Source organism: Arachis hypogaea, chromosome 13, assembly GCF_003086295.3.
Source record: "Arachis hypogaea cultivar Tifrunner chromosome 13, arahy.Tifrunner.gnm2.J5K5, whole genome shotgun sequence".
Lineage (NCBI taxonomy): Eukaryota > Viridiplantae > Streptophyta > Magnoliopsida > Fabales > Fabaceae > Arachis > Arachis hypogaea.
Genome location: NC_092048.1, coordinates 104,296,414 through 104,323,238, shown reverse-complemented (window position 1 = coordinate 104,323,238; position 26,825 = coordinate 104,296,414). Strand labels below are relative to the sequence as shown.

The 26,825-nt window shown below is 39.6% G+C and overlaps 1 non-coding gene across 1 annotated transcript; it reads right to left on the bottom strand.

The window, feature by feature from the left end:
* Positions 1-1,902: 1,902 nt before the first annotated feature.
* Positions 1,903-2,006, bottom strand: LOC112740054 (small nucleolar RNA R71). The gene has a single exon (XR_003170989.1). It is a non-coding gene; the product is annotated as a small nucleolar RNA R71 (small nucleolar RNA).
* Positions 2,007-26,825: the final 24,819 nt, after the last annotated feature.

Sequence of the window (26,825 nt, the reverse complement as noted above, 5' to 3'; positions counted from 1 at the left end):
AGTAAACTAGAAGCTGAGAAGAGTAGTATATATAGGAGTAGCTTTGAATTGTAAAGAAGTTCTGGAAGCTGGGAAAAAAGGGAACTACTCTCTGTATTTTACTTTCTTTGCAATTTCTAGTTTTATGATGTATTCTCCATCTATGTTTTCATTTTCAAGAGCTATGAACAACTAAACCCCTTTCATTGGGTTAGGGAGCTCTGTTGTAATTTGATGGATCAATACTAATTTTCATTATTCTTCTTCTATCTTTCCTCTTGATTTTACTTGAAAGCTTTCGATCTTCATCCAATTGAGTAGTTATCTTGGAAGAGAAGCTATTCAAACTTGGATCTCTTTTGAACCTTGAAAGAGGAATGAAGAGATCAAGCTAGAAATGCTTTCTCATGCTGGACCAAATTGGGTTTGGATGGGTATGTGACTATAACCCTCTCAATACTTGGTTTGGGAAATGCATGTGGTATAATCAGTGACCATACTTCATCTCTTCTCATGAGCAATTGACCAAGGAATTGGCTATTGACCAAGATTTGAGAGATTGAATTGCAAGAAATTGTAATTCAATCACTTAAGATTGCCAAGGAGATCAATGAGTGCATTGATTGAGGAAGAGATGAAAATGAACTTGATCTGGAGAATTGCAACATCTCCTAAGCCCAATGAACTCCCCATCTCTGATCTTACCCATTCTCTTTAATTTCTGTCATTTACTTTTATGAGCAAATCCCCCATTCCCATTTACAATTCTGCAATGTATTTTCAGTCATTTACTTCCAGTCCTTTAATTCTAGCATTTACTTTTCTGTTATTTACATTCCCGCCATTTTAATTTCTGCAACTCTCAACCCAAATTCTGGATTCGCTCAACTAGAACATTCTTCTAATTAAAGTTGCTTGATCAATCAATCCTTGTGGGATTCGACCTCACTCTATTGTGAGTTTTTACTTGACGACAACTTCGGTACACTTGCCGAAGGGAGATTTGTTGAGAGACAAATTTTCCGTGCATCAAGTTTATGGCGCCGTTGCCGGGGATTGATTGTGCATCAACAATGATTAAATTGGAAGATCACTAGATTGAGCATTTTTATTTTGTGAATTTCATTTTTTTGTTTGAATGATTTACTTTTTGTTTTAGTTAACCTTCTTCCCTTCTCCCTCTACTCGTTTGTTTTTCTTTGTTATTTCAATTCTGTTTGCTAACCCACTAACTGTTTGATATATTGCACCACCCACAACTAACAGTAATTCTGACACAAATACTGTTTGCACCTATTTTCTTTGTTTGAACTTGTTGGTTGTATGACAGGGAGAAGAAGCGGGGCTTCAACTTTCTTAGATTCTGAACCTGAGAGAACCTTCCTTAGACTAAGAAGGGAAGCAAAAGAAAAATGTGTAGTTGGTGCTGAAGAAGAGGAGGAACACTTTGAGGAATACTTTGAACCTAACATGGAAGAAAACATGGAAAATCATCATGAAGAAGAGATTCACAACCATGGCAGAGGAGGTGGAGCAAATCATGCTGGGGAGGATAGAAGAGTTTTGGGCTCTTACATCAATCCAAACCCAGGCAATTGTGGAAGTAGCATCCAAAAGCCAAAAATCCATGCCAACAACTTTGAACTTAAACCACAGCTCATCACCCTTGTTCAGAACAACTGTTCGTTTGGAGGAAGTGTTCAAGAAGACCCCAATCAACATTTAACCACCTTCCTGAGAATATGTAAAACAGTGAAGTCTAATGGTGTTCATCCTGACGCCTATAGACTGCTCTTATTTCCCTTCTCACTCAGGGACAAGGCAGCCAAGTGGCTGGAATCCTTCCCAAGGGAGAGCTTGACAACTTGGGAAGATGTGGTGAACAAATTCTTAGCAAGATTCTACCCTCCTCAACGAATCAATAGGCTGAGAGCTGAGGTTCAAACTTTCAGGCAACAAGATGGTGAGACTCTATATGAAGCATGGGAGAGGTTCAAGGACTTAACAAGGAGGTGTCTACCTGACATGTTCAATGAATGGGTGAAGCTGCACATTTTTTATGAGGGGCTCTCTTATGAGTCAAAGAAGGCCGTAGACCATTCATCTGGAGGATCCTTGAACAAGAAAAAGACCATTGAGGAAGCCATAGATGTTATTGAAACAGTAGCAGAAAATGACTACTTATATGCTTCCGAAAGAGGGAACACAAGAGGAGTGATGGAGCTAAACAATGTAGATGCTCTGTTGGCCCAAAACAAGCTCATTACCCAGCAGCTGGCTGACCTCACCAAGAAGATGGAGAGGAACCAAGTAGCAGCAATCTCCACTTCATCAACAACACAAGAAGGAGTGCATGAAGAAGCAGAGGGTAGTCAGGAGCAAGCCAACTACATTGGGAATTCACCAAGGAAAAATTATGATCCATACTCCAAGACTTACAACCCTGGATGGAGAAACCACCCAAACTTTGGGTGGGGAAGTGAGCAAGATCAAAAGTAATTCACCCAGAGGACATCTCAACACCGCCACAATAACACTTCTCCACACACTCATCAAAACCAAAACAGCACATCTGATCTGAACCACTCATCAATCGATGACAAGCTCTCTAAGATCGAAACCTTCATCGAAGGAATATGTAGAGACATTCAAGACAGTAAAGCATTCAGAGAGGAAGTGCAGTCAAACATGCAGAATCAAAATGCTGCCATCACAAAACTGGAAACACAAATCAGCTATCTGTTTAAGCAGCTCCCTAAGCACAATTTTTGCTATGATGCCCATTCAAGCAAAAGGGAGGAGTGTCAAGCTATCACACTTAGGAGTGGGAAGGAACTGAAGGAACATCCCCAAAAACCTCAAGAAGAAAGCTCAAATAAAAAGGGAAAAGAGCAAGATGGAATGCAACCCCACACGCCAAGTTTGCAGAAAGAAAAAAAGATACCCCAACTGAACATCTCAAGAGCTCCATACCCCCAGCTATTGAAGAAAAAGGAAGATGACAACCAGTTCTTGAGATTTTTGGAAATCTTCAAGAAGCTACAAATCAATATACCATTTGCTGAAGCCATAGAACAAATGCCACTTTATGCCAAGTTTTTAAAGGAGCTAATGACTAAGAAGAGAAGCTGGAAGAACAATGAGACTGTGATACTAACTGAAGAGTGCAGTGCTATCTCTCAGCATAAACTACCTCAGAAACTGAAGGATCCTGGGAGTTTTCAGATCCCTTGCATTATAGGAGAAATCACAGTAGAAATGGCTCTTTGTGACTTAGGGGCCAGCATCAATTTGATGTCAGTAGCTATGATGAGAAAGATGAAAATTGAGGAGGCTAAACCAACAAAAATAGCTCTACAACTAGCAAACCGGTCGTTCAAATTCCCTCACGGGATAGTAGAGGATTTGCTAGTAAAAGTAGGAGATTTCATACTCCCAGCAGATTTTGTGGTGCTGGAAATGCAGGAAGACGCCAAGACTTCCATCATCTTGGGAAGGCCATTCTTGGCCACTGCTGGAGCTGTCATTGATGTTCAGAAGGGTGACCTCACCCTGAGATTACACAATGAAAAGATGACATTCAATGTGTTCAAGGCCATGAGTTATCCACCGGGGGAATGCATGAGGTTAGATGAACTTGAGGATGAAGTGGAGGAGAAATTTGAAGAAGATGAACCTGAAGAAAATGAGAGATTGGTGGAGGAAGAATCTGAATCAAGTGAAGAGGTAGTTACAGCAGATATACATATACCAGATGCACCAAAGGAAGGGAACGAAAAATCAGAAGCACCCAAACCTGAACTCAAAGCATTGCCACCCACTCTCAAATATGCATATCTAGGAGAAAATGAAAACTACCCAGTGATCATAAATTCATCCCTCAGTCAAGATCAAGAGGACGAACTACTCAAGGTGCTGCGGGAGCATAAGGATGCCATTGGATGGACCCTTGCTGACTTGAAAGGAATCAGTTCAGCCATATGCATGCATAAAATACTATTGGAAGATGATGCCAAGCCATCAATTCAATCCCAAAGAAGGCTGAACCCAATCATGAAGGAAGTGGTACAGAAAGAGGTTATGAAGCTTTGGCAAGGAGGGGTCATATACCCAATTTCGGACAGCCCTTGGGTTAGCCCCATACATGTTGTGCCAAAGAAGGGAGGGATCACTGTGGTTACCAATGAGAAGAACGAGCTCATACCTACAAGGACCGTCACAGGATGGCGGATGTGCATAGATGATGGGATATTTTCGTAGAAGAAACGAATTTCTCCAAAACACCCAAAACTAACCGGCAAGTGCACCGGGTCGCATCAAGTAGTAATAACTCACTTAGAGTGAGGTCGATCCCACAGGGATTGATGGATCAAGCAACTTCAGTGGGTGATTAGTTTAGTCAAGCTAACATTGAGTGAATTGTGTGAAGTTGAGCAACAGAAGGTAAAAATTGCAGGGAAATTAAAGTTGCAGAATGTAAATGGGCAGAAGCTTAAAGAGCAAGAAATGTAAATTGCAGAAACTTAAATAGCAAGAAATGTAAATTGCATGAAATGTAAAGGGGAGAGGGTGCTGGAAATTAAAGAGAGCAATAGATCAAAGCTTAGAGGAAATTTAACTTGCAGGAAAGAAAAGTGTAGCAAAGACTTGTAGAAACTCAGATTTCAGAAAACTGAATTCAAAATTTGAAAATGCTAATTGCAGAATAGTGTATCAAAGGGGACTTTCTATTCTACCCTACTCCTAATGCTCGAGTTGAGCCAGCCTCCCCACAAATATGAAAATGATGCCTTATATAGGCTTTACAAAATGGAAATGAAAATGAAATTAAAAACAAATTACAATCAAATGAAATTCCTATTTTATCTATTTCTTGTGCCTTTGAGTGATGATCATGGGCCCTTGCTCTTGATGGAATTGGGTTGATAGAGGCCTTGGTTGATTGCTCTTGGAGTTTGAGGAGGAACCGAAGTGAACCGGGTTTGAATTTGCAAAAGCTTGAGTAAAAGTTTGAGTAAAAGTTTGAGTCAAACTTTTACTCCAACTTTTCACATCAGCCACCCTCTTTTGCTGATACCAACGTTGGGGCAAAAGTTTGGGGTCTAACTTTTGCTCCAACGTTGGCCTCCCTTATGCACATTTATGGCGCCATTTTTGTCCTCTTGTCATGTCGCCAATTTTATGCCCAATATAGACTATCATATATGGTTGGAAAGCTCTAAATGTCAGCTTTCTAACCCATTTAGAATCACTTCAATTGGACATCTACAACTCAAGTTATGATCATTTGAAGAGGGCATGGTTGCTGGCTTTGGTGTGCAGCGTTTGAGGTAAAGTTTGCCTCAAACGTTGGCGAAAACGCCAGTTCTGGAGGCTCAAACGTATTGTCCACCCCATACTATTATACATTGTTGGAAAGCCCTGAATGTCTACTTTCCATTGCCATTGGAAGCGCATCAATTGGAGCTCTACAGCTCGAGTTATACTCCGTTGAAGGTGCAGAGGTCAGTTGGCCTCACTGCAGGTTGCCACCATGTTCGTTTATGCACATTGCGGGGCAGTTTTCTCCCTCAATTTTAGTGTCCACCATGCAGTGCCATATATGCTTGGAAAGCTCTTGATTCCTACTTTCCAATGCTTCTTGAATCACTTCATTTGGAGCTCTGTAGCTCAAGTTATTCTTGTTGGAAGTATACCCCTTCAAGCTGTTGTGGTGTGTGGCGCCAACGTTAGCCCAAAAGTTAGAGGCTAACGTTGGCGCAAATATTTGGTGGCCAGGGGGTGTTTTTCTCATGCCAACGTTAGCCACAAAGTTAGGGGCTAACATTGGCGCAAACTTTTGGTGCCCAGGGAGTAACTTTCATGTGCCAACGTTAGCCCAAAAGTTAGGGGCTAACGTTGGGGCTAACTTTTCACCCAAAAGTTTGTGCAAAAGTTTGAGGCTAACTTTTGGTCCAGCTTTTTGCTTCCTGGTTCATTTTCACTTATTCCATTGTCCTCTCTTTACTCCTAGCCATTCTTTCTTGCTTCAACCTTTCTTCAAGCTTTCTTCACCTATCATTAATCAACCAAACACATCAAAGCTATGCTCAAAATCATGAGATATTCATTCTTTCATAATAAGTGACAATTATAGCATAAAACCTCATGAAATAGCATGAATTCATACATGGTTGATTAAATCAAAGGAAACATGAAAATCTACCCAATTGGCTTGCTTATGGATCAAGAAAGTGCATAAAACCTATTGAAAACAAATGAAAAAGCATAGAAAAACATGACATGGTGACATGTCATCACAACACCAAACTTAAACCTTGCTTGTCCCCAAGCAAGAAAAGAATCATGCAATAAAGATTGACAATCCAAGGCAAGAAGAATAGCAACTCAATGTTCATGGTAAGCTAGTTTTTTAAGCATGCTATAATCACAAAAGAAATGTAAATGATTGATGCTTCCATCTAGCTCAATTTATGAAATCTTTTTATATTTCTTCCTTGAAACAAGCTTTTGATTTTCTTATTAGCTTCTCCTTTTGGGTGCTTTGCCCCATGAGTTGATAACAAAGCTACGACTTCTAAATGCTTTGTTTTCAAGTATTACCACTTGATACATAAGCACCACAAGCATTTGATTAGAGGACTTCATTAAGCTCATTTTTTTTTCTTTTCTTTTCTTGACTCTCTAATCATTGATGCTCAGAGCCTTGAGCTTTGAGGGAGTGCTTTTGCACTTTGAGCCTAACCTTGACTTCTAAGTGTTTTGTTTTCAAGCATTTGGCTTGATACATAAACACCACAAGTACTTAGCAAATAAATTACCATTGGTACTCAGAGCCTTCAGCTTTCTCATTCTTTCCCTTTTTCTTTTCTTGCTTTAATTGTATTTGCTTCTTCAAGGTTTTCATGATTTTCAAAAGATTTCATAAAATGTTCTAGATGAAAACTTCAATTAAATAGAATCCAATGCAATTGAGCAACAATTAATCATACTAGTTGTCCAATACTTGTATGCACATGCTAAACTCTTCTTTAGTTCCTTGTTTGTTTATGATCATGATGCTTTACTGCTTTTGAATTCACAAAACCCAAGTTGGTAATCACAATGGCACAGCACCATGTTGCAATTTAGAAATCAAACTATGCCTTTTCATACACACATGCATACAGAGAAGGTAAAGACAATCATGCAGTTTATAGTGCTTGAAACAAATGAGAGGAAAAGGAACTTTACAACCTTGTAGTTCATCTTCTCTATTGTTGTCATTTTCCTCTCATTCTCCTCCTTCCCATACCAAACTCAGAATGCTTGCTCATCCTCAAGCAACTATTAGAACCGTGGCTATGGGGCTAAGATGGATCATGAATGTCTTACACAAGAAATGTTAGTAGTACATGTGTTTCAAGCAAGCAAAATTAAAGATAATAATCAAGGCACAAGAGACAGAGACATTGTGACTGCAAGCTTAAGAAGGTGAGCATAATACTTTGCATAAAGAATAAGTGGCACACCAAACTTAGTGTGACACTTTCACTTGGAATCAATGCAAGTATCCAGTAAAGATTTGAAGCAAATTGTGTTGCATAGCAACACCAAACTTAGAATGCAATCCTATGTCCATTTATTTGAATTAAAACTAAACAAAAGAAACTGTTATATGTTAAATACAATCACCAAATGAAGAGTCTGTTATGAATAAGGATGTCTTGGTGATGTATTAACAAAAACAGTTAATGAAGGAAAGCATTAAAAACAAGTAAATAAATGAAACAAAGAGAAAACAAAATTTATCCAACTAAGAAGAAAAATAACACTGTAAAAGGCAATATGATTATGCAGACAAGTAATGTTGCTGGATTCATTGCATAGAAAATTAAGTGGCACACCAAACTTAGAATCTTAGCGTGACACTTCACGTAGAATTGATGCAATCATCCAAATGGGATTGAAAACAATTTGTTGCAAGGCAACACCAAACTTAGAATGTGATCATATGCCAATTTATTGAAATTTAAACAAAGCAAGGAGAAGAAATGTACCTACTGTCTACCTATTCTTTACTTTCTTCCTCTTCTTCCAATTTGTTAAGTGGAATGACTTCAAAGGAGGAGAAGTTTCAGCTAGTGCCCCTTGTCTTGGTCTCTCCTCAGCAAGCTTCCTTGTGAAATTGGCTTGATTGATCTTGCTTGCTGGATCAGGGGGAGGATTGTTTGCAGTTGACCTTCTCATGAATGTTGTCCTTGGTGTCTTGGTCACAATCCTCTTCTTGGTGCTTTTGTTAATTGCCTTCACTTTCTTGAATTTCTGACTTGGTTGCTGTGTGATTGTTGGAGTTTTGTCTTCATCAAGAGTCTCTTGCAATGGTGGTTCTGTGGATTCTTCCTTCATGTACTTCTTTGCCTCACTTGAGTTTGGAATGACTTCTTCACTTTCTTGCTCCTCCACTTCCTCTTTTACACTCAACATTTGTTTTAATAGCTCTTTTATGGAGGAGGTTTGTTGATCTTCCCAAGCTTTCTTCATCTCCTCTTCATACCTTTCAATCATGGATTCAAGTGTTGAGGCGTTTTGGTCCAGGGAGGTTTGTGGAGGTTGTGAGTGTTCAGGTTCTTTTGTCACCTCAAGTGTAGTTTCATTTTCAACCACCTCATTCTTCATTAAAAATCCACTTGACTCAGTAGCTTCTTCCTCTTGCTTTTCCACCTTCTTCATTGCACTTTCACTTAACATAAGGACCTTTTGTTCTTGTTTTTCCACTTCCTCTCCCACAGATTGATTTTTACTGTTTGATGGTTCTAAGTGTTTCCTTATGTTCTCCAGGTGCTCATTCATCCTCTGACGGATGATTTCTTCCCTTTTCCAGGCTTTCATTGCCTCCTCCTCATTTTTTTTGAACATGATCTCTAGCTTTGAGAGGCCTAGGTTCGTGGAAGTTTGTGTTGAGGCATATTTAGGTGATGAAGAATTTTCAAATGTAGAAGTGGGAGGTGAGGTTGGACAATCTCTCATGTGAGTTGACTGCTCAGAATTTGCAGTTTCTTGGTAATACTCCCAGCCACCATTAGAATAATGACTTGAATCATTTTGTGGTGGAGGGAAATATCCAATATGATTTTCTTTCTCATCTTGTGGTTCTGAAGCATGGCTCCATGAATTGGAGAGCCCAGAATTTGAAGTTTCTTGGTGATATTCCCATCCATCATTAGAAATTGGTGATGGTGGGTGATATCTCATAGAATTTGTTTGATCATAAGATGAGTTGAACTCCATTTGAGTTTTGTAAAACACACAACCAAGGAAAATTGAAATTACTCATATCAGAGATGAGAATTTCTTAGTGAGGCAAAAACTCAAACACCTTGGTTTCACTTTGAAACAGAAAAAAAAATAAAGAAAATGCTTGATCTAGACTTCTCACCCACATAATCATTGTAGATCTAAATCAATTCCCGGCAACGGCGCCAAAAACTTGATGGGATATTTTCGTGGAAGAAACGAATTTCTCCAAAACACCCAAAACTAACCGGCAAGTGCACCGGGTCGCATCAAGTAGTAATAACTCACTTAGAGTGAGGTCGATCCCACAGGGATTGATGGATCAAGCAACTTCAGTGGGTGATTAGTTTAGTCAAGCTAACATTGAGTGAATTGTGTGAAGTTGAGCAACAGAAGGTAAAAATTGCAGGGAAATTAAAGTTGCAGAATGTAAATGGGCAGAAGCTTAAAGAGCAAGAAATGTAAATTGCAGAAACTTAAATAGCAAAAAATGTAAATTGCATGAAATGTAAAGGGGAGAGGGTGCTGGAAATTAAAGAGAGCAATAGATCAAAGCTTAGAGGAAATTTAACTTGCAGGAAAGAAAAGTGTAGCAGAGACTTGTAGAAACTCAGATTTCAGAAAACTAAATTCAAAATTTGAAAATGATAATTGCAGAAAAGTGTATCAAAGGGGACTTTCTATTCTACCCTACTCCTAATGCTCGAGTTGAGCCAGCCTCCCCACAAATATGAAAATGATGCCTTATATAGGCTTTACAAAATGGAAATGAAAATGAAATTAAAAACAAATTACAATTAAGTGAAATTCCTATTTTATCTATTTCTTGTGCCTTTGAGTGATGATCATGGGCCCTTGCTCTTGATGGAATTGGGTTGATAGAGGCCTTGGTTGATTGCTCTTGGAGTTTGAGGAGGAACCAAAGTGAACCGGGTTTGAATTTGCAAAAGCTTGAGTAAAAGTTTGAGTCAAACTTTTACTCCAACTTTTCACATCAGCCACCCTCTTTTGCTGATACCAACGTTGGGGCAAAAGTTTGGGGTCTAACTTTTGCTCCAACGTTGGCCTCCCTTATGCACATTTATGGCGCCAACTTTGTCCTCTTGTCATGTTGCCAATTTTATGCCCAATATAGACTATCATATATGGTTGGAAAGCTCTAAATGTCAGCTTTCTAACCCACTTGGAATCACTTCAATTGGACATCTACAACTCAAGTTATGATCATTTGAAGAGGGCATGGTTGCTGGCTTTGGTGTGCAGCGTTTGAGGTAAAGTTTGCCTCAAACGTTGGCGAAAACGCCAGTTCTGTAGGCTCAAACGTATTGTCCACCCCATACATTTATACATTGTTGGAAATCTCTGAATGTCTACTTTCCATTGCCGTTGGAAGCGCATCAATTGGAGCTCTACAGCTCGAGTTATACTCCGTTGAAGGTGCAGAGGTCAGTTGGCCTCACTGCAGGTTGCCACCATGTTCGTTTATGCACATTGTGGGGCAGTTTTCTCCCTTAATTTTAGTGTCCACCATGCAGTGCTATATATGCTTGGAAAGCTCTTGATTCCTACTTTCCAATGCTTCTTGAATCACCTCATTTGGAGCTCTGTAGCTCAAGTTATTCTTGTTGGAAGTATACCCCTTCAAGCTGTTGTGGTGTGTGGCGCCAACGTTAGCCCAAAAGTTCGAGGCTAACGTTGGCGCAAATTTTTGGTGGCCAGGGGGTGTTTTTCTCATGCCAACGTTAGCCACAAAGTTAGGGGCTAACATTGGCGCAAACTTTTGGTGCCCAGGGAGTAACTTTCATGTGCCAACATTAGCCCAAAAGTTAGGGGCTAACGTTGGGGCTAACTTTTCACCCAAAAGTTTGTGCAAAAGTTTGAGGCTAACTTTTGGTCCAGCTTTTTGCTTCCTGGTTCATTTTCACTTATTCCATTGTCCTCTCTTTACTCCTAGCCATTCCTTCTTGCTTCAACCTTTCTTCAAGCTTTCTTCACCTATCATTAATCAACCAAACACATCAAAGCTATGCTCAAAATCATGAGATATTCATTCTTTCATAATAAGTGACAATTATAGCATAAAACCTTATGAAATAGCATGAATTCATACATGGTTGATTAAATCAAAGGAAACATGAAAATCTACCCAATTGGCTTGCTTATGGATCAAGAAAGTGCATAAAACCTATTGAAAACAAATGAAAAAGCATAGAAAAACATGACATGGTGACATGTCATCACAACACCAAACTTAAACCTTGCTTGTCCCCAAGCAAGAAAAGAATCATGCAATAAAGATTGACAATCCAAGGCAAGAAGAATAGCAACTCAATGTTCATGGTAAGCTAGTTTTTTAAGCATGCTATAATCACAAAAGAAATGTAAATGATTGATGCTTCCATCTAGCTCAATTTATGAAATCTTTTTATATTTCTTCCTTGAAACAAGCTTTTGATTTTCTTAATAGCTTCTCCTTTTGGGTGCTTTGCCCCATGAGTTGATAACAAAGCTACGACTTCTAAATGCTTTGTTTTCAAGTATTACCACTTGATACATAAGCACCACAAGCATTTGATTAGAGGACTTCATTAAACTCATTTTTTTTTCTTTTCTTTTCTTGACTCTCTAATCATTGATGCTCAGAGCCTTGAGCTTTGAGGGAGTGCTTTTGCACTTTGAGCCTAACCTTGACTTCTAAGTGTTTTGTTTTCAAGCATTTGGCTTGATACATAAACACCACAAGTACTTAGCAAATAAATTACCATTGGTACTCAGAGCCTTCAGCTTTCTCATTCTTTCCCTTTTTCTTTTCTTGCTTTAATTGTATTTGCTTCTTCAAGGTTTTCATGATTTTCAAAAGATTTCATAAAATGTTCTAGATGAAAACTTCAATTAAATAGAATCCAATGCAATTGAGCAACAATTAATCATACTAGCTGTCCAATACTTGTATGCACATGCTAAACTCTTCTTTAGTTCCTTGTTTGTTTATGATCATGATGCTTTACTGCTTTTGAATTCACAAAACCCAAGTTGGTAATCACAATGGCACAGCACCATGTTGCAATTTAGAAATCAAACTATGCCTTTTCATACACACATGCATACAGAGAAGGTAAAGACAATCATGCAGTTTATAGTGCTTGAAACAAATGAGAGGAAAAGGAACTTTACAACCTTGTAGTTCATCTTCTCTATTGTTGTCATTTTCCTCTCATTCTCCTCCTTCCCATACCAAACTCAGAATGCTTGCTCATCCTCAAGCAACTATTAGAACCCTGGCTATGGGGCTAAGATGGATCATGAATGTCTTACACAAGAAATGTTAGTAGTACATGTGTTTCAAGCAAGCAAAATTAAAGATAATAATCAAGGCACAAGAGACAGAGACATTGTGACTGCAAGCTTAAGAAGGTGAGCATAATACTTTGCATAAAGAATAAGTGGCACACCAAACTTAGTGTGACACTTTCACTTGGAATCAATGCAAGTATCCAGTAAAGATTTGAAGCAAATTGTGTTGCATAGCAACACCAAACTTAGAATGCAATCCTATGTCCATTTATTTGAATTAAAACTAAACAAAAGAAACTGTTATATGTTAAATACAATCACCAAATGAAGAGTCTGTTATGAATAAGGATGTCTTGGTGATGTATTAACAAAAACAGTTAATGAAGGAAAGCATTAAAAACAAGTAAATAAATGAAACAAAGAGAAAACAAAATTTATCCAACTAAGAAGAAAAATAACACTGTAAAAGGCAATATGATTATGCAGACAAGTAATGTTGCTGGATTCATTGCATAGAAAATTAAGTGGCACACCAAACTTAGAATCTTAGCGTGACACTTCACGTAGAATTGATGCAATCATCCAAACGGGATTGAAAACAATTTGTTGCAAGGCAACACCAAACTTAGAATGTGATCATATGCCAATTTATTGAAATTTAAACAAAGCAAGGAGAAGAAATGTACCTACTGTCTACCTGTTCTTTACTTTCTTCCTCTTCTTCCAATTTGTTAAGAGGAATGACTTCAAAGGAGGAGAAGTTTCAGCTAGTGCCCCCTGTCTTGGTCTCTCCTCAGCAAGCTTCCTTGTGAAATTGGCTTGATTGATCTTGCTTGCTGGATCAGGGGGAGGATTGTTTGCAGTTGACCTTCTCATGAATGTTGTCCTTGGTGTCTTGGTCACAATCCTCTTCTTGGTGCTTTTGTTAATTGCCTTCACTTTCTTGAATTTCTGACTTGGTTGCTGTGTGATTGTTGGAGTTTTGTCTTCATCAAGAGTCTCTTGCAATGGTGGTTCTGTGGATTCTTCCTTCATGTACTTCTTTGCCTCACTTGAGTTTGGAATGACTTCTTCACTTTCTTGCTCCTCCACTTCCTCTTTTACACTCAACATTTGTTTTAATAGCTCTTTTATGGAGGAGGTTTGTTGATCTTCCCAAGCTTTCTTCATCTCCTCTTCATACCTTTCAATCATGGATTCAAGTGTTGAGGCGTTTTGGTCCAGGGAGGTTTGTGGAGGTTGTGAGTGTTCAGGTTCTTTTGTCACCTCAAGTGTAGTTTCATTTTCAACCACCTCATTCTTCATTAAAAATCCACTTGACTCAGTAGCTTCTTCCTCTTGCTTTTCCACCTTCTTCATTGCACTTTCACTTAACATAAGGACCTTTTGTTCTTGTTTTTTCACTTCCTCTCCCACAGATTGATTTTTACTGTTTGATGGTTCTAAGTGTTTCCTTATGTTCTCCAGGTGCTCATTCATCCTCTGACGGATGATTTCTTCCCTTTTCCAGGCTTTCATTGCCTCCTCCTCATTTTTTTTGAACATGATCTCTAGCTTTGAGAGGCCTAGGTTCGTGGAAGTTTGTGTTGAGGCATATTTAGGTGATGAAGAATTTTCAAATGTAGAAGTGGGAGGTGAGGTTGGACAATCTCTCATGTGAGTTGACTGCTCAGAATTTGCAGTTTCTTGGTAATACTCCCAGCCACCATTGGAATAATGACTTGAATCATTTTGTGGTGGAGGGAAATATCCAATATGATTTTCTTTCTCATCTTGTGGTTCTGAAGCATGGCTCCATGAATTGGAGAGCCCAAAATTTGAAGTTTCTTGGTGATATTCCCATCCATCATTAGAATTTGGTGATGGTGGGTGATATCCAATAGAATTTGTTTGATCATAAGATGAGTTGAACTCCATTTGAGTTTTGTAAAACACACAACCAAGGAAAATTGAAATTACTCATATCAGAGATGAGAATTTCTTAGTGAGGCAAAAACTCAAACACCTTGGTTTCACTTTGAAACAGAAAACAAAAATAAAGAAAATGCTTGATCTAGACTTCTCACCCACATAATCATTGTTGATCTAAATCAATCCCCGGCAACGGCACCAAAAACTTGATGGGATATTTTTGTGGAAGAAACGAATTTCTCCAAAACGCCCAAAACTAACCGGCAAGTGCACCAGGTCGTATCAAGTAGTAATAACTCACTTAGAGTGAGGTCGATCCCACAGGGATTGATGGATCAAGCAACTTCAGTGGGTGATTAGTTTAGTCAAGCTAACATTGAGTGAATTGTGTGAAGTTGAGCAACAGAAGGTAAAAATTGCAGGGAAATTAAAGTTGCAGAATGTAAATGGGCAGAAGCTTAAAGAGCAAGAAATGTAAATTGCAGAAACTTAAATAGCAAGAAATGTAAATTGCATGAAATGTAAAGGGGAGAGGGTGCTGGAAATTAAAGAGAGCAATAGATCAAAGCTTAGAGGAAATTTAACTTGCAGGAAAGAAAAGTGTAGCAAAGACTTGTAGAAACTCAGATTTCAGAAAACTGAATTCAAAATTTGAAAATGCTAATTGCAGAATAGTGTATCAAAGGGGACTTTCTATTCTACCCTACTCCTAATGCTCGAGTTGAGCCAGCCTCCCCACAAATATGAAAATGATGCCTTATATAGGCTTTACAAAATGGAAATGAAAATGAAATTAAAAACAAATTACAATCAAATGAAATTCCTATTTTATCTATTTCTTGTGCCTTTGAGTGATGATCATGGGCCCTTGCTCTTGATGGAATTGGGTTGATAGAGGCCTTGGTTGATTGCTCTTGGAGTTTGAGGAGGAACCGAAGTGAACCGGGTTTGAATTTGCAAAAGCTTGAGTAAAAGTTTGAGTAAAAGTTTGAGTCAAACTTTTACTCCAACTTTTCACATCAGCCACCCTCTTTTGCTGATACCAACGTTGGGGCAAAAGTTTGGGGTCTAACTTTTGCTCCAACGTTGGCCTCCCTTATGCACATTTATGGCGCCATTTTTGTCCTCTTGTCATGTCGCCAATTTTATGCCCAATATAGACTATCATATATGGTTGGAAAGCTCTAAATGTCAGCTTTCTAACCCATTTAGAATCACTTCAATTGGACATCTACAACTCAAGTTATGATCATTTGAAGAGGGCATGGTTGCTGGCTTTGGTGTGCAGCGTTTGAGGTAAAGTTTGCCTCAAACGTTGGCGAGAACGCCAGTTCTGGAGGCTCAAACGTATTGTCCACCCCATACTATTATACATTGTTGGAAAGCCTTGAATGTCTACTTTCCATTGCCGTTGGAAGCGCATCCATTGAAGCTCTACAGCTCGAGTTATACTCCGTTGAAGGTGCAGAGGTCAGTTGGCCTCACTGCAGGTTGCCACCATGTTCGTTTATGCACATTGCGGGGCAGTTTTCTCCCTCAATTTTAGTGTCCACCATGCAGTGTCATATATGCTTGGAAAGCTCTTGATTCCTACTTTCCAATGCTTCTTGAATCACCTCATTTGGAGCTCTGTAGCTCAAGTTATTCTTGATGGAAGTATACCCCTTCAAGTTGTTGTGGTGTGTGGCGCCAACGTTAGCCCAAAAGTTAGAGGCTAACGTTGGCGCAAACTTTTGGTGGCCAGGGGTTGTTTTTCTCATGCCAACGTTAGCCACAAAGTTAGGGGCTAACGTTGGCGCAAACCTTTGGTGCCCAGGGAGTAACTTTCATGTGCCAACGTTAGCCCAAAAGTTAGGGGCTAACGTTGGGGCTAACTTTTCACCCAAAAGTTTGTGCAAAAGTTTGAGGCTAACTTTTGGTCCAGCTTTTTGCTTCCTGGTTCATTTTCACTTATTCCATTGTCCTCTCTTTACTCCTAGCCATTCCTTCTTGCTTCAACCTTTCTTCAAGCTTTCTTCACCTATCATTAATCAACCAAACACATCAAAGCTATGCTCAAAATCATGAGATATTCATTCTTTCATAATAAGTGACAATTATAGCATAAAACCTCATGAAATAGCATGAATTCATACATGGTTGATTATATCAAAGGAAACATGAAAATCTACCCAATTGGCTTGCTTATGGATCAAGAAAGTGCATAAAACCTATTGAAAACAAATGAAAAAGCATAGAAAAACATGACATGGTGACATGTCATCAATAGACTACAGGAAACTAAATGAGGCTACACGAAAAGACCATTTTCCCCTTCCATTCATGGATCAGATGTTGGAAAGACTTGCAGGGCACGCATATTATTGTTTTCTCGATGGTTATTCAAGATATAACCAAATAGTGGTGGATCCAAGAGACCAAGAGAAAACCTCATTTACCTGTCCGTATGGAGTGTTTGCCTATAGGCGCATGCCATTTGGATTGTGCAATGCCCCTGCAACTTTCCAACGCTGCATGCTTTCTATCTTTTCAGATATGATAGAAAAATTCATTGAAGTTTTTATGGATGATTTATCGGTATTCGGAGATTCTTTTCCTAGTTTCCTACATCACCTCGCCTTGGTATTGAAAAGATGCCAAGAGACCAATTTGGTCTTGAACTGGGAAAAATGCCACTTCATGGTGACAGGAGGAATAGTCCTTGGTCACAAGGTCTCTCACCAAGGCATTGAGGTTGATAGAGCTAAAGTAGAACTTATTGAAAAACTACCCCCACCCAGTGATGTCAAGGCAATTAGAAGTTTTTTAGGGCATGCTGGTTTTTACAGAAGGTTCATTAAAGATTTTTCAAAGATAGCCAAGCCCTTAAGTAATCTCCTTGTATCTGATACACCATTCATCTTTGATGAAACATGCATGCTAGCATTTGCACATTTGAAAATGAGGTTATCCTCTGCTCCTATCATTTCCCCACCTGATTGGAACCTACCATTTGAATTAATGTGTGATGCATCTGATTTTGCAGTTGGGGCAATGTTAGGACAAAGGAAAGATAATCTAGTTCGTGTGATATACTATGCTAGCAAAGTCCTTAATGAAACTCAAAGAAATTATACCACTACTGAAAAGGAATTGCTAGCAATAGTTTTTGCATTTGACAAATTTAGATCATACCTCATTGGTGCTAAAGTGATTATTTTTACAGATCACACAGCACTTAAGTATTTGTTTGCCAAGCAAGAATCAAAGCCAAGACTAATAAGGTGGATCTTACTGTTGCAGGAATTTGATATTGAAATCAGAGACAAGAAAGGAGTGGAGAACAAGGTGGCAGATCACCTCTCCAGAATCCCTCATGAGCAAGGTGGAGAAGACGATACAAATATGAACGAGCTCTTCCCTGATGAGCAGTTGATGACAGTTCGCAAAGCACCATGGTTCGCAGATATTGCAAATCTCAAGGCAACTGGGGCATTACCCCTAGGGATCAATAAACATCAAAAGAGGAAGCTCATGAATGATGCAAAATTCTTAGAAGATGTGTTTCGGAAGAGGAAGGGAGAGAAGTCCTGTGGAACTGCCACGGTTCATGCTATGGCGGGCACTTTGGAGGGGACAGAACTGCAACAAAGGTGTTACAAAGCGGATTCTTTTGGCCCACCCTTTTCAAGGATGCCAAGGAACTAGTGAAAAGCTGCAATGAATGCCAAAGATCTGGAAACCTGCCCAAAAGAAATGCCATGCCACAAAATTTCATCTTGGAACTGGAACTGTTTGATGTGTGGGGGATTGATTTCATGGGACCATTCCCAACCTCATATGCAAACAAATACATCCTGGTAGCAGTGGATTATGTTTCCAAGTGGGTAGAGGCTATTGCAACCCTAACTAATGATAACAAGGTAGTCATGAACTTCCTCAAGAAGAACATCTTTAGCCGGTTTGGAGTCCCAAGAGCCCTCATCAGTGATGGAGGGAGCCACTTTTGTAACAAACTACTAGAAGCTCTCCTCTTACGATATGGGGTAAAACACAAAGTAGCCACACCTTACCATCCTCAAGCAAGTGGGCAAACTGAGATATCCAACAGAGAGCTGAAGAGGATCCTGGAAAAGACTGTGGGTGCATCTAGAAAGGATTGGTCGAAGAAGTTGGATGATGCTCTTTGGGCATACAGAACAGCATTCAAAACTCCACTTGGAATGTCTCCATATCAACTAGTCTATGGGAAGGCTTGTCATTTACCATTGGAGCTAGAACACAAAGCTCTTTGGGCCATCAAGATACTAAATTTTGACAGCATTGCTGCTGGTTCAAAAAGAATCTTGCAGCTACAAGAGATGGAGGAATTCAGGTCACAAGCCTATGAAAACACTAAGATGTATAAAGAGAAGGCAAAGAGAAAACATGACATGCATTTGGCACCCAGGAGTTTCGAAAAAGGGCAGCAAGTACTCCTTTACAATTCTAAATTAAGGCTGTTCCCAGGAAAACTCAAGTCAAGGTGGTCCGGACCTTTCATGGTTACAAAAGTATCACCATATGGCCACATCGAAATCATGAATGAAGGTTCAGGGAGGACGTTTACAGTGAATGGACAAAGACTCAAGCATTATCTAGGCAACATGGGGGAAAACTCCAGAGTAAAATACCACCTCAAGTAATCAAGGACTCGTCGAGCTAGCGACGATAAAAAAAGCGCTCTGTTGGGAGGCAACCCAACCTCAGGTAGTTTCACTTTCATCTTTATTTCAATAAAAATCATAAAGTTGTTTCCCCTGTATTGTAAGGAGCTAAGTTTGGTGTTCCACACCAGAACAATCCAAGAGTGATAGTGTAGTTCTAAGTTTGGTGTTCCACTAAAGGACATTGGTTAGAATTACACTCCACTCAAAAAGAACATTACTAGCTCCATCCAATCAAGAGAAACCACTTAGATGTAGTTAGACTATAGGTGATCATTGCTTTATTGATAACAAGATATGAGGGTCTCTGCATATATGAAATGTCTTGTACTGGGCAAAGAACTAAGTTTGGTGTTCACACACCAAATTGAGTTCAAGAGGCACAAGCATACATGTAAGCTAACTATATCTCAAGTGCTTTGGGAACAAGCAACTTCCAGTAACCTTGCAGGAATCTTATAAGGAAATGGTGCAACTTCACCCAAAGAAGCAAGGCAGCAAAAACTAGGATGATGACAAAGAGAGAGGGGGACCAGAGATCATCAACCGAAGGTTGTATTGTTACCTAATTCCATTGTACTCAGAATTGTTGAAAGTTGGAAGCTCGAATGCACTTCTGATTTATAGTTACTCTTAGTTGATCCCTTTTTAAATTCTGTCTTTTAAGTTCTGAATAGGTCTATGTGCACTGGTCTTTATGTCACTGCACCATCACTTTGCTTACTTGTATGCTTGTCCCTTTTGAATCAAATTAAAGAAGAGAATGTTTATGTTTTTAAAAGACCAGAATAGAGTTCCTAATGTGGAGGTGCAGTCATGAATCTTTGGGGTAGTCATAAGTTAGCTAAGTTGGTTCAACCACAAGGTTAGGAGGACAACTATCTATCCTGAATACTTGACTTTGGATATACTCATGAGACTAAGTTAATAACAAGATCCTAAGAAGAGAAAAGGGAAAGAACAATGGAAGTGAAAAACAAAAGAAAAAGAGTAAGCAATAAGGCTAGGCATCAATGGTTTAATCTTGAGGCAAGTGTCTGTGGTGCTCCTGTGTGAGGGATCTACTTGGATGAATAAGCTCTTAGGGGTGCTTTATCACTTGGTAACTTGGGTTAACTAACCCGGGATTATCAGCTGAAAATCCACTATCAAGAGTAACCCTCACTACAGAGCATTTAGTAACCCAAAGAGGTGCTGGACACCAAGGTCTCAAGAAAATAAAATAAATAAACTATATGCCTATGGTGTGTATGTATGGGGGAGAGACTTGAGGGAGTAAGTCCTTAGGGGTGCTTCAACACCTATCACCTTGAACCAACTGGTTCGGGAGTGTTGGCTGAAAGCTTATCTTAAAGAGTTGCCCCCTTACAGAGCACTTAGCCTAAATAACACAAATAACCCTTGAAATAACAATAAAAGGATCAATGAATAAAAGTCTCATGGGATATAAACAAAGTAAGTGGTTAGGGACATGATAAAGGTCTGAAAGCCAGTAGTGGAATGAACCTAAGTTGCTATGCATGAAACCACCATAAAATCAGTAATATGACTTCCACAAGGATGACTCATTCCTCTGGATATTCCATTCATCATTCTCTTGTTCCAGTACTTGCTTAGGGACAAGCAAGCTTTAAGTTTGGTGTTGTGATGCCAGGGCATCTTGGCCAGTTTCACTGACCTTTTCTCTACTGTTTTTAGGTTAGTTTCATGCATTTCTTTAGGGAATAAGCTAGTTTTGGGTAAATATTCACTTATGCCTTGACTCAAGCATACATTGTGCATTTTACATAATTTCATGAGGATTTTGCATAAGTTTAGTGACAAAAATTATGTTGCATTACTCATGACTTGGACTAGAGCTTTGATGCACTTTATTGCTTGATTTCAGGACCAAAAAGGAAGCAAGAAAAGGGGAGGTAACTTGCAAGATTAATGAGAAAAGTGATTGCCAATAACATTCTCAAAAGGCCATCAATGCCCACGTTAGAGAGTCACGTTAACTAAGTTAACGTGAACTCTAACGTGGAGAAGAGAAGTTGAGCCAACGTTAGTGACACTTAACATTGTCACTAACGTTGGCAATTACTCATAAGTGGCCACGTTAGAAGCCACGGTAAACTAGTTAACGTGGCCTCTAACGTTAAGGGGGGAAGAGAAGCCAACGTTAGTGACACTCAACATTGTCACTAACGTTGGCCTATGGTGCAAAGTACCACATTAACTCCCACGTTAACTTGGTTAACGTGGGAACTAACGTAAAGGATGAAGAGTTGTCGACAACGTTAGTGACACTCAACATTGTCACTAACGTTGAAGCAACCACACAACCCCCAAGAGTCACGTTAACCTCCACATTAACTTAGTTAACGTGGAAGCTAACGATGAGGAATGAAGGATGAGCCAACGTTAGTGACACTCAACATTGTCACTAACGTTGGGATGGCTAAAGATGGCCACGTTAGAGGCCACGTTAACCTAGTTAACGTGGACTCTAACGTGAGACCCAGGGGCACATTGGAACGTTAGTGACAATGTTGAGTGTCACTAACGTTCTCGAAGGTTGGCAAGGACCACGTTAGAAACCACGTTAACCTAGTTAACGTGGACTTTAACGTGAAACAAGAAGGGGCACACTGGAACGTTAGTGACAATGTTGAGTGTCACTAACGTTCTCGAAGGATTAACAAGGCAACTTTAAAAGCCACGTTAACCTAGTTAACGTGGGTTTTAACGTAAGGAAAAGGGGTGCATTGGAACGTTAGTGACAATGTTAAGTGTCACTAACGTTCTCGAACTTATATTCTCACTAAATATTAACACCCCTAACGTCCTGAGCTGAAGTCTCTGCCCACTTAGCACTTTCTCTCTGCAAGTAAAACCAAGCCCAAATGAAGAAAAGAACTGCTTCAAACTCAAGATCCAAAGGCCCAAGACTTGAAGAGTAAACTAGAAGCTGAAAAGAGTAGTATATATAGGAGTAGCTTTGAATTGTAAAGAAGTTATGGAAGCTGGGGAAAAAGGGAACTACTCTCTGTATTTTACTTTCTTTGCAATTTCTAGTTTTATGATGTATTCTCCATCTATGTTTTCATTTTCAAGAGCTATGAACAACTAAACCCCTTTCATTGGGTTAGGGAGCTCTGTTGTAATTTGATGGATCAATACTAATTTTCATTATTCTTCTTCTATCTTTCCTCTTGATTTTACTTGAAAGCTTTCGATCTTCATCCAATTGAGTAGTTATCTTGGAAGAGAAGCTATTCAAACTTGGATCTCTTTTGAACCTTGAAAGAGGAATGAAGAGATCAAGATAGAAATGCTTTCTCATGCTGGACCAAATTGGGTTTGGATGGGTATGTGACTATAACCCTCTCAATACTTGGTTTGGGAAATGCATGTGGTATAATCAGTGACCATACTTCATCTCTTCTCATGAGCAATTGACCAAGGAATTGGCTATTGACCAAGATTTGAGAGATTGAATTGCAAGAAATTGTAATTCAATCACTTAAGATTGCCAAGGAGATCAATGAGTGCATTGATTGAGGAAGAGATGAAAATGAACTTGATCCGGAGAATTGCAACATCTCCTAAGCCCAATGAACTCCCCATCTCTGATCTTACCCATTCTCTTTAATTTCTGTCATTTACTTTTATGAGCAAATCTCCCATTCCCATTTACAATTCTGCAATTTATTTTCAGTCATTTACTTCCAGTCCTTTAATTCTAGCATTTACTTTTCTGTTATTTACATTCCCGCCATTTTAATTTCTGCAACTCTCAACCCAAATTCTGGATTCGCTCAACTAGAACATTCTTCTAATTAAAGTTGCTTGATCAATCAATCCCTCTGGGATTCGACCTCACTCTATTGTGAGTTTTTACTTGACGATAACTTCGGTACACTTGCCGAAGGGAGATTTGTTGAGAGACAAGTTTTCCGTGCATCAACAACGTAGAAGCTTCTTGATGTAAGTGTATCGGCGTTGGTTGCGCCGCTCATATCTATCAACCTTCCGGTGTAGATCTTCTATCCTTTGATGGATGGATCTTTGCGGTGGTGGTGATGATGAGGTGGAAGGAATAGTTGATTGAAGGGCTATGTCAAGGCTTGGGTTGTTCATGGGAAGATGTAAGTATTTTCTGCTTGGGACCACATCGCCCTTAGCCAGAATTATAGCCTTCGTATCCATGTCTTCCCAAGGAACACCCGCAGCAGCAACTAAATCGGATACCAATGCTGGAAATGGCAAATTGCCCCGGGAGTGGACTTGTCCCATTTCTTGCTTGACAAGAAGTGGAATGTTCACCAGTCTCTCCGTGAGAATACACCAAACAAGCAAAGCGAGATCCACTGTGAAGGACGACGTATGAGTGCTAGGTAGCACATAGTGGGATAGGATCTGGGCCTATGCTCTCACTTCTACAGTGAGGAAACATGTGTCAATGCACTTGGGCCTCATCCTGAATCGACCATGGGTCCAAAATGTCTCTGGTTCAGCAATGACTCGGAGGATCGAGTCCTAGTCAAATCCAAATTTTTCTCGCTGACATAAGACCTCTTGGTAGCAATCCATGTCACTTGGTACCGGTAAGACATTAAGCACTTGCTGAATAGCCTCTTCTGAAACTGATACTTGCTTCCGGCGCACGTATACACTTGACCTCCTGTGGTTTTCTCAGAAGAAACTCCCATCTCGCCGTTCAATGCGAGGTAAAATATAAGGAGCAACCTTATCCGGCAGAGCGAGTAGATGCTCAACATGATAGTTCCCCTCAACCATGGTGGGGAACTCAAGTTCACAGAAGCGGTTGGGGAACTTTGACGAATCCCTTGCTGGTTTGCTCTTCTCGTTTTCATCAATAGGAGCGGGTGCCTTCGCCTTCTTAGATTGGGGTTTGGCTCCTAATGAAGAGTGCGCCTTAGAGTTTGACCCTTGGGGTGCCCTCTTTGCGGCCGGTTTCCTTGAAGCTTTCTCCTTGCCTTTCTTGGTGGCCATCCTGAAAAAGGAAGGGAAAAAGGAAAGCATTAAACCCAAAGAATCATCTCAACAAGAACATGCAAGTGAAAGATAGTGCCCAAAAGAAATATTGCAACAAAGTAATCATAGAGACATGGGTCACAACACTTGGCATGGGATGCAAGAGAAAGTAAAGCATGCAATATGGCATGAGAAGAATAATCTCAAGCATCCATAACAAAGAGCAAGTCATATTTAATGAGTATCTAATTAGCAAGCAAAGTGGACTCAATGCATTTAGAAGACAACAAGTGAGTGAGGAGGAAGCACCAAATTGAAGATACATGATTAAAATAAACCAAAATGGCATTCGTGCATTTCCTCGAACACTTGTTGTGCAGTTATCAAGCAATGAGCAATTATGAGATACTTGATAAACCACTATTTCATGGTTTATCTTGTGCTCCATTGAGTGGTTTTTATCTACTCTTTACCCACTTATTCATACTATTTGCATGGTTTTACATTTGCCTTCCTAATTATGTGCTTTAATTGAAAACATGTTTCTTTGGACTTATATTTGCTAATATTAATCCTCTCTTATTTCCATTAGATGCCTTGATATGTGTGTTAAGCGTTTTCAGAGATTATAGGACAGGAATGGCTCAGAGGATGGAAAGGAAGCATGCAAAAGTGGAAGGAATACAATAAGTTGGAGAAATTGCTAAGCTGTCCAGCCTGACCTCTTTGCACTCAAACAGCTATAACTTTAGCTACAGATGTCCAAACGACGCGGTTCTAGTTGCATTGGAAAGATAACATCCGAGGCTTCGATTTGATATATAATATGCTATAGTTACTCTGACGCTAGATGACGCGACCGCGTGATCCATGCGGCCGCGTCGCAGTGACGGAAATTCAGCGTGGCAAAATTCGAAACCAGCAAATTCTGGACTGTTTTTGACCCAGTTTGCGGCCCAGAAAACACAGATTAGAGGCTATAAAGTGGGAGATTGCATCCATTCATAAGGAGGCTCTCATAATTCACAATTTTAGGAGTAGATGTAGTTTTTAGAGAGAGAAGTTCTCTCCTCTCTCTTAGGATTAGGATTTAGGATTTCTCTTAGTTTTAAGAGTAGCTCTCAATCCTAGGTTCTTTATTTTTATTATTTTCCCAATTTTATTTATGAATTTTTCTATGTTACAGATTACTCTTTGAATTAATGTTATTTGAGGTATTTCAGACTTATGATTGCTCTCTTTAATTTATTAATGCTCTGTGTTTATCCAAATTATTTTCATTCAAGTAGACTTTCTTCCCTTTTGGCTTTGGTTAGGTAATTGGTAACACTTGAGTTGTCAAACTCAGGAGTGGTTGAAATTGGCAGATTTTGCTTTAGCTAGGATTGCTCTAACACTAGTCTCTCCACAGGAGTTGACTAGGACTTGAGAATCAAGCTAATTAGTCCACTTGACTTAACTAAGTGGGATTAAAATCCAATTCTTATCACATCTGATAAGGATAACAAGGACAAAATTTCCGGTTCTCATACCTTGCCAATAGTTTATTTTACAGTTATTTATTTATTTTTATTGCTCGAAAATATACCTGTGCGCATTGCCCAAACTTCCAAAACCCCCAATTTACAATCTTCATAACCAATAATAAGAACATACTTTCCTGCAATTCCTTGAGAAGACGACCCGAGGTTTGAATACTCGGTTATCAATTTTAAAGGGGTTTGTTACTTGTGACAACCAAAACGTTTGTACGAAGGGATTTTTGTCGGTTTAGAGACTATATCTACAACGCCACTATTTTTATGACATTCTACACCACGCAAAAATCCTAACGTCAATACTCAACCAATTTGAATCCCAAAATGAAATATCAATCATCACACAACATCACTTACATGACAAAGACAATGAGAGACAACAAGAAGATCTATTAAAGCAAATTAAAACTCAAATTCATCATCCATGGAAGAACAAGAAAAAGAAAAAGTAAACAAATAAAAAGCGAGTAGTATAAGCATGCAACTAAAAGAGAAAATAAGTAAATAAACAAGAAAAATCTAACTAGAAGAAGAGATTATGCAAAGAAAGTAATAGATGGGATATGGAAGAAGTAGAACCTTGAGAAGTGTAAAAGAACAAGGCAGAATTTTCTTTTTTGAAGATGAGAAAGAGATAGAAGAGATGTAGGGCCACCAGAAGGGGTGGTGGTCATCGGTAAGTAGCCGGAGACGGTGGTGGTGGATTGTGGAAGAAGAAGAAGAAGAGGTGATGGAGTAGGAATAAGAAGGAAATAAGAAAGAAGGTGGGAGAGTGATAGAACAGTGCGCGCCAGCTTTAAAACTGGTTCTCGCGACCGGCGCGCGTGCGCACGGTGCGCTGGCTCGTCGGTAAAGGTGGAGCGAGAGGCGCGTACACGTCATCGGCGCGTATGCGTGAATACAGCTTTGCCCCTGGCACAGGATAGGCACAAAGTTGGCCTAAGTCTCGGGTAATTTGTACCAGAGTTGGCATGCAGCACAGGCGTGCGGACGCGCACAGTGCGTAGACGCGTGCCTGAGTCAATTGGCGACCGACACGGACACACGCAGTGGGCGGATGCGTCGGTGTGGGCACGGATTAGGCACAAGCATGGCACAACTCTCTGGTTTTTGTACCAGGGAGTCCATATAGCACCATCGGCGTGCGCGTGCATAGTGC